Here is an 8,647-nt window from a genome sequence, read left to right as displayed (position 1 = left end):
GTGGCTATCCCGGAGAGGTTTTTTCATACTTGTATATGTGACTTATACATAGTGGAGTTTTTCCTCGGATATCTCTCGTTTTGTGCTTGGTTTATTTTCGTGCTTGTGCTTGGAGGTGTGAATCGGGGTCGGGGTCTCGACCCAACAGTGGTATCAGAGCCGGAGTTGCTGGTTCGGGGTCACCGGAGAAGCACGGACAGCCCGTTGGAAGGAAAGCACGGAGCATGGCCTAAGCTGGGTTCTCGGTTGAGCCGTCTGAAAACTCAATCGGACCAGTAAGGGTTGTGTACCTCACTGAGACGAGTCTACAGGAGGTGACGGGGTCGAGTTTCGTTACCGGATGAAGGCTCGGGAGCCATTCGATCGCAGTGGGCGGAGTCGGCGACGGGCAGAGAGGCTGTTTTTGAAAAGCCCGAGGTCGTGGATGATCGAAGACGAGTTTTGAGCACTGGGTTGTGTTCACCTCGAGGAGACGATCACGGATTGGGGTAGCACGTCGCCGGAGGAGCTCGGAGGTGGCGGCAATGGCCGGTCAAAAGCGGCGGAATGGCGGCGAGCACGGTTTTGAAAAGCCCGAGGCGGTGGTTGCTCGAATTGAAGTTTGGAGCACAGGGTCGGATGGGGCTTGAAGAGACGATCACAACGGTGGTCGGAACGTCGCCGGAGGTGGCCGGAGGAGCGAGCACGCGCCGGTCAAAGGTGGGGCGTCGGAGCGCGTCAGATCTGCGCGCGCGCGTGGATAGCGCACGCTGGCACGCGGAGAGCACACGCTGGCGTGTGGAGAGCGTGTGCCGGTCAACGCCACATGGGCGGTCAACGCTGACTAGGCGATGAGTCAGCGGCCCAGTCAGCATGCCACGTTATGGACACGTGGCAGTGCCACGTCAGCAGGAAAGGGTCCCAATTTTGGTGACACGTCATCGGTCAACTGTCCACGTCAGCCGGTCAACGATGACGTGGCAGTCCAGTCAGTGGTACAGTGGCTGGTCAACGGTCAAACTGCCAGATTTGGTTTTTTGCGATTTCGGGGCCGTTCGGACTCCGTTTTTCGCGTATGAGTAGTCGATTTTGACTATCTCGACGTTCCGGACGCAATCGCACTCTTCGTTTTTGGATCGGGTGCTCCTAGGCCGGTGCGAGTGCTTAGTGGAGCAGAAAACGCGAGTTTGGGGGCGGTTTGGGTTGCGCGGAGGCTTGGCTTGTAAGCAAGGATACATTACATTCGAGCGGGTTTGTTCGTCTGGTAATGACACAGGCGCTTACGGTTTGTTGCAGCAAGGACAGTCGGTGATAATCTGTTACGGAGCTGGTAGGCAAGGATACATTACATTCGGGCTGGGTTGCTCGTCTGGTAATGACACAGGCGCTTATTGGAGTGATAGATCGATTCCGATGGAGATCCAGGATGCTGGGGAAAGCCGGGAATGGAACGAGAATGGACGAGTGGCAGGGAGAAGACCCGGGGAGAGCTGACGGGAGTGCAGGGAGCTGACGGAAAGTGGCAGAAAGACGATTGACGGAGCAGACTTGCGGAGATCGGAGGTTGATCGGGGCAAACATGCGCGAAGCTAGTGAGCAAGGATACACTCGGGTTGGTAGTGACACAGGCGCTCACTAGTGCATCGGTTTGCGGAGATGATTGACAGTGATCGGAGGCAGTCTGGTTCAATCGGGTTCGAAGTCCTATTATCCGGAGATGCAGTTTGTGATTCGGGCTGCAGGATGAGCTGATCGGATGTGACTTCCGATCTAATGGATGACGGGCAACCGATACGGGCTTGTGGAGCGTACAAGCAGATGGAGCTGATGCTTGGTACGGAACAAGCAGTATGGGTTTATCGACAATGAACAGGATGAGCAGCAGTTGCAGACGCACATGGGATAGGCACGAAGTACGAGGAGTCGCGACCTGATACGTACGGATGTGTGTGCCAGGATACGAATCAGGATGTGTGCGGGATACCGGCTGGGTGATGATTGCTACTGCTTGCGGGGGTGTTCGTTGGAGCTCCGGACAGGGGGATTGAGATGGAGACGCGACGACGCATCGCAGGATTCTCTTCCTTCTGGGATTTGGTGACTGGATCCTCTCCAGGATATGTGGCCACATGAGTTGGAGAGATGGAGTCACGGATTGTGTCCGGTGATTGGGCACGGTGCGTTCGGGGTTCAGCCGCGGAAGATCTGGTCTTGCAAGGAGACACTCGGTCAGTTGGTAGATACACTTCCGGTGTGGGGGTGGTGAAACTTCTGATGGCTAGCAGTGACACAGGCGCTTGACTAGAGGGGCAGAACAGAATTGATGGACGCGGATTACAGCATCCAGGGGGTGATGCGGGCGCTCAGGCAGCAGAGGAGCGCGGATAGAAATGGACTTTGCTGCGGACATCTCGGGATTGAGATGTGGAGCATCCGGGTTTGGATGCGGAGCACTCGGTTGAGGGGGTGCGGTGTATCGGCGGTGTTGCCGATATGAGCCACGGATATCTAGCTGGGTTGTTTTAGCCTCCTCGCAGGTGATGTGTGAAATTATCTGGCGAGTGGAGCCTCTGGTGTGAGCAGGGGATAGCTGTGGTGCTAGAGTGGCGGATTGCAGCCGGACAGCGCTGCGGATTCAGCGATTACCCCACTCGGGTGTAGGGGGTGATTGTTGGGGTACACCCTCGTGTGGTGGGTGTGAGTGTAGGGGATCACTCCCCTTGTATAAAGAGTGCACTGTGTGCACTGAGTGTGTGTGTGCAAGAGACGTGAGAGAGAGCAGAGAGAGTGTGAGCGTGAGGCTCCCCCGTCCGGGGGAGCGGTGCTCCTCGGAGATGCTCGGATACTCCGTCGGAGAGCCACCGGAGTGAGGGAGAGAGAGAGGAGTGGGGAAGCCGGTTTGTGGCTATCCCGGAGAGGTTTTTTCATACTTGTATATGTGACTTATACATAGTGGAGTTTTTCCTCGGATATCTCTCGTTTTGTGCTTGGTTTATTTTCGTGCTTGTGCTTGGAGGTGTGAATCGGGGTCGGGGTCTCGACCCAACATTTTCCACCAGAAGGAAATCTCATCGTCGATGGAGATGCACAATCTGTGACTAGGATGCTACAAAAGAAAACAAGTTCTTTTCATTCAGGAAGTTCTTTCAATTTGTGTTTGTTTAATTTTGTTCCCCGTGACCGTATAGGGTGGCTAATGTTTTAGCAAAATACACCTTCTCTTTGGTTCCTCTTACAATGGAACATAATTGGTTATGTTTCCGTAGACAGCGTCATCAAGAGGCCTGTTATGAAGGTTAGAAAATCTCTCCAATTCAATCGTATCACTTGAACAATTATAGGTTTCATTCATAACCTCAAATTAATTTTGCTGCAAATTTATAACTAACCCAATGATTGTTAGCAAAGTGAATTATTGGGATCATCAAAATAAGTCGTGAAACCTCCCAATCGACATGCGACATCTAAGACTTGGTAGGTTTGCTATTAATGCTCGCTATTAAGGTTTCAAATTCGAAATCTTCCAATTGCCATCGGCTCTTGTAGGGCAAGTTCTTGTGGTCCCAAACACTAGAATACGGAAAGCTATACAAGCACACATCCCAATACACAAAATATGATTTGTCTGCACACAGAGCTTTATGGTGGCAAATACCGCTGTTGTCGATGCAGATTCCCTCCACACTTGTAGCAGAAGCTGCTCCCACATCTGCACTTAACAACGGAGCAACCATCAATGAGCTCAACACAATGGTGACAGTGTGGGCACCTCATCCACTTCTTCCTCTCAGCAAAAACCTCAAACGCAACATCATTCCTATCTCTCGGCTTTCCACTCTCCTCACACCAGTACCCCGCATCCCATGCGGTGATCATAAGTGTTCAAAGCTAGTCCAAAGATATTTTTTTTAAAATAATGCTACGCCCACCGCACGCCTATTGGGCCCATTCTGGGCCCACAAAACACAAAAAATATCCAAAAATTTAAAAATAATATTTTCTATGGGGCCTTGTAAAAAATCAGCTCCAACGAATATCGGTATGTATGTTTTCTTAATTTGTAGGGTGAAACAACTCAGTTTAGCTCCGTTTAAGGGTTGAAGATGCCTGTACATAACAGAAACCACTGTAAAGGAACGTAATATAGTCAGCGCCTCTCTAATTCCCAATGGTACATGCTACTGAATGTCAAAAACTTCCATGCCTTCTTTCTGCAGCTTAGATCCAACACAAGCCTCCGTTTTCCAACAACATGGGCAAGTTCTTTAAGCCTCTAAAGCTCCATTTGGCCATTATTGACTACATACTGCAATCAGAAAGAAAAATGCTCAAAACACAGATATTTGAGCAAGATGGTCTATTATCATAGGATCACATGTCAGTATAACTGGTTATCACAAAATAACAAAAATAATACTAGTTGGTTTGATAGTTGCAAGACTTACTGAAGGTCCTCACCAACTCCCTAGTGAAAAAATTATATGGCATTCAGAAGACTTTTTGGATTAGCACACTGTACAGGAACAAGCAGCATCTTAATCGAGAATCTAGAAGTAGTCTGAGTTGTAACGAATCATATTGCTGGATTTATAGGAAATTTCACAAAAATCCAAGAATATGGGGGTGAGTGTGGATTGAGGATAGATAGGGGAACAAGGATGACAGTTAACTTGGTAACTATTCTGATTATACGTCACATAAAGTCACAGACCGAAGCACATGCCTATGTAAGTAACTAAGTATTGCTGAGCTACTTTTAACGAATCTTGACAAAAGCAAAAACTGAAAACATATTGATGGGATAATGACATGGCTGGCTCCTTCTTCAATGTGGCTCAAAGCATTTCTGGATTGATCCCACCTCCAATATGAAAACCGCCTGGATGTAATCGGTCCTCGCGGCAAGTTCAGCAGAGGAAGTCTATAAGTTTAAACATAGAACTTTGGGTGATAGGAAAGACAACATGGGACTAATACAACACCTGCCTCTTGGACTACAAGAAGGTTATCCGTAGCGTACTGATGGATTAACTACTACCAGAAGTTATTGGTATATATCTCAAGTCTCAACATAAATGTATAAGCACACATACTCCTATACGGGCCTATATAAATTGCAAATAAGGTGCATTATCAAACTACATATGCAGTCTGATGATTAAGAAGAGCAGAAGGAAGGTGAAGATCACAGTAAAGAAAACTAAAACAATTCACTTCAAGGATGAAACCGAAATACAAGCGCATAATTGGGAATCCCCAATAAATTAAGAATCTCGATTACTATGTACCTATGTGCTAACAAGTATTGCTTATAGGACCAGCAGAGTCCTACGAAACATTCCAATGTTCCACTCTGTACTTATAACCAACTTTTTGATAGATGTTTTTTCAATGGAAACTATGAAAATAACCCAGATGCATAGGGTTCTTACTCTCCACCACTAGTTTGTATTACTCAATGAGTAAGACAACTTCTTGTGTGTAGCTTTATACTTGTTGTAACTGCCATGCAAAACATAGAGAGAATATATAACAAGACCACTCAATGCGAAGAATAATACATACGAAGAAAGCAGTAGTTGTCTACCAGGATAAGCATGTAGTGCTTCCATGGCTGCAGATTTGCTCAAAGGATCAGCTCCAATCATGATGACATGACCACCAGTAAGCCCATCTTCTTTGTATATGTCTTTATATGTTTGCATACTCTGCGGCTGACTTATCTGATTCAAAATTGGTTACTAGAGTGGAACTACCCTCCTTCAAATCCTGAATGGTAGACCCCACAATTTGCTTAACTTTCCCCTGAAAACAAACTATCTGTTAATCAGCAAAATCAAACAACCCCTCTTCTACCATTGGATAGTCCCTGGCATAAATTGCAACATAAAGCCAACCATTGATCAACTACCATTGGATAGTCCAAATCACAGTTTGAAAGGCAACAAAGATAGAAAAGGTTTATGTTCCTCCTTAGCATTATACTTCATGCAATGTGTCCAACAAAACATTAAAGAAAACATGGGAAACCACCCAAGCAATTTATTGAATCATGCAGAAAGTTGTTCTTTAAAGTCTAAGCCACTACCAGCTAAAAAAAATTTCAGAAGTGATACAAGAAAAAACCATATTTGGAGGGAGAGATAAAGGAATTAATTTTAGATCGGGAACCCCTTGCTTATCAACAAACACAAAGGCTCACTCCTTGTAGTGATACACAAACTAAATTTTCTAAGCTGAACTGATGTATCCAGAGTTGAGCAGAATGTAGCATCATATAACTGATTTTTAGAGTGTCAAGTTTAGGTTAAATACATTGTGCTTTGTCAAATATCATGCCACCTCTAAGTGGGGGTCAAATGGTAACCCTCAAAATCTATTTTGTGCACGTTTCATACTTCTAAAAATAGGGGCAGCCATTACATCACAATTTAGGTTCACCCCATGAAGTGAATCAACAGTACATAAGTTTCATAATCTAAGCACAACTGAACTGAAGTATCTAGACTCTAGAGTTGATGAGAATGTCTCGCCATAGAACTGGTTTATTTAGAATGTCAAGCTTAGTTTAAACACATTGTGCTCCATCAAATGCCACACCACCTCCACATGGGAGTCGAGCGGTAACCATCAACAAATCCATTTTAAAACCATGGGATTAGTTGCAAGTTTCATGCTTCTAAAATCAGTTGCAGCCATTACCTAAAGCCATTACATGACAATTTACTGATCCCTCCACAAGGACACAACTACATGGAAAAGCCAATTGATATTGACATGTGTTGCAGCCTTGATGACGTGCAACCTTATCAAAAACCCAAGATTCAGCGAGTGATTGTGCATGGCCAACATTCAGCTGGTGAAATCAAAAGGTCATCAAGAGAAATTTCGAACTTTGTTATTTAACATCCTATGTCTCTGGAAAATAAAATACCTAGCTTACGTCTACTATATAAACTAATTATTAAATCAATAGATAGCAAATCTTTAAGAAATGTTCCGACAAACATAGAACTTACAGCCCCTTTGGATGGTTAGAAAATGATGAGATAAGAAAGGAATTGTTTCTAAACATGCTATATCAAAGACCCCCGCGCACGCATCACGGGGCCCTTTCTCCCCAAATCTCACCATTTTTTGTGAGATTGGGTGAGAGAGGGAAGGGTAATTTTGTACTTTTTTTCGCCAAAATACTCAATCCAAATGAGTAATTGGGCTAGAAACAACAACCCTTTCTTCTCTTTTCTCATGAGATCACTCCATTTCAAAGGGGGTATTAGTAAATCTTGCTAAGATAATTACCTTTGGCTGATTCTTTTAGCTCGCTTTAAACAGGTTCACATTGCTCTTAACCTTTACCAATAAACAGTTCAAAACTAAAGGTGCCAATTCTGAATTTTGATTGCTTATGGAGCATATATCTTCCTACGCGGCTGAAGTTCAACCATTCTGAGGTAGCTGAGGGAACCAGCAATTCTCTCGTTCAGATCACTTCAACGCAAAGTGCTTCATTTTCATTACCGAACCTCCACAAGTAAAGATGAGTTATGTTAAATGAAGTGTACCTGTTCTTATCGGCGGCCGCCCATCGTCGCCGGAGCAGTAGCTCTGTTTGATAAATCTCGGGGCAAATGAAGACGACGACGACTGGTGTTCGGTTAAGTACCCATAACAAACTCGCGCTTAAGAGACGCGAGGTACCTGAAAACGACGTCGCTAGGTTTCATAGTGACTTCTTATCTTCAACCTGAGAAGTCCTTAGAACGGCGTAATTGGTAAATTGTGAGCTCATTTCAGTTTATTTTTACGATCGAAACTGTTCAAAATGTAGATAGTTTTGAGAAGATAAACTGGGAAAAAGATCATATCAATCGATTCCTGATTGACTTGTAATCGGAGATGATCAGTGTGAGTTTTTTTCTTGGAAAATAGACTTGGCCGCACCGGAGCGGAGCTGTTTTATTGGAAAATCGCATTTTTTCTTCGAAACGACATCGGCCCAATTAAAGCTCCGGACTGCCGAGTTTAATCCATAAATTGTGAGCTCATTCAGGTTTACTTTTACGATCGAAACTGTTCAAGTAGTAGAGCTTATTGAGAAGATAAATCATGGTGAAGTTCATGTCAATCGAACACCAATTAGTTTATAATCAGAGGCGGTCGGAATATATTTATTTTTATGAAAATAGACTTGATCATACTGTATCAAACCCAATGTTATTATGGGATCTCACGGAACCGAATCCTTCGCCATCCTCTCGTAATCACTTTTCCTCTTCCTCTACTCCCGTTGCCGCCTGCCGCTACGGCCACGCCGCCCACACTCCATCCCGCCACATTACCCACGCGCCGCCGTCTCAGCCCGAAGAGCTTTTCAATTCTGTTGCCTACCGGAAACACCCCCTTAATTTAGAGGAAGGGAGGAGCTTTTCAATTGTGTTGCTTGCGGCTGTGCCGCACCCGCACAGGTCATGATGGTCATCGGCAATGAAAGCTGTCGATGAATGGCCGGGAGTGCTGTATATGCCTAGGAGTGACTGGGGATGGTGAGAAAGTAACGGTGTTGCCGAATTGCAGACATTGTTTTTATGGTGTAGTGCGGCAGGTGCATCTATAGCCCCTCCCATTTCTGTTTTCACCCCGAGTGTGTTGGTAAGTGGCTGTTCGC

This window comes from Rhododendron vialii, chromosome 7a (assembly GCF_030253575.1).
Source record: "Rhododendron vialii isolate Sample 1 chromosome 7a, ASM3025357v1".
Lineage (NCBI taxonomy): Eukaryota > Viridiplantae > Streptophyta > Magnoliopsida > Ericales > Ericaceae > Rhododendron > Rhododendron vialii.
This window is presented reverse-complemented; position numbering follows the sequence as displayed.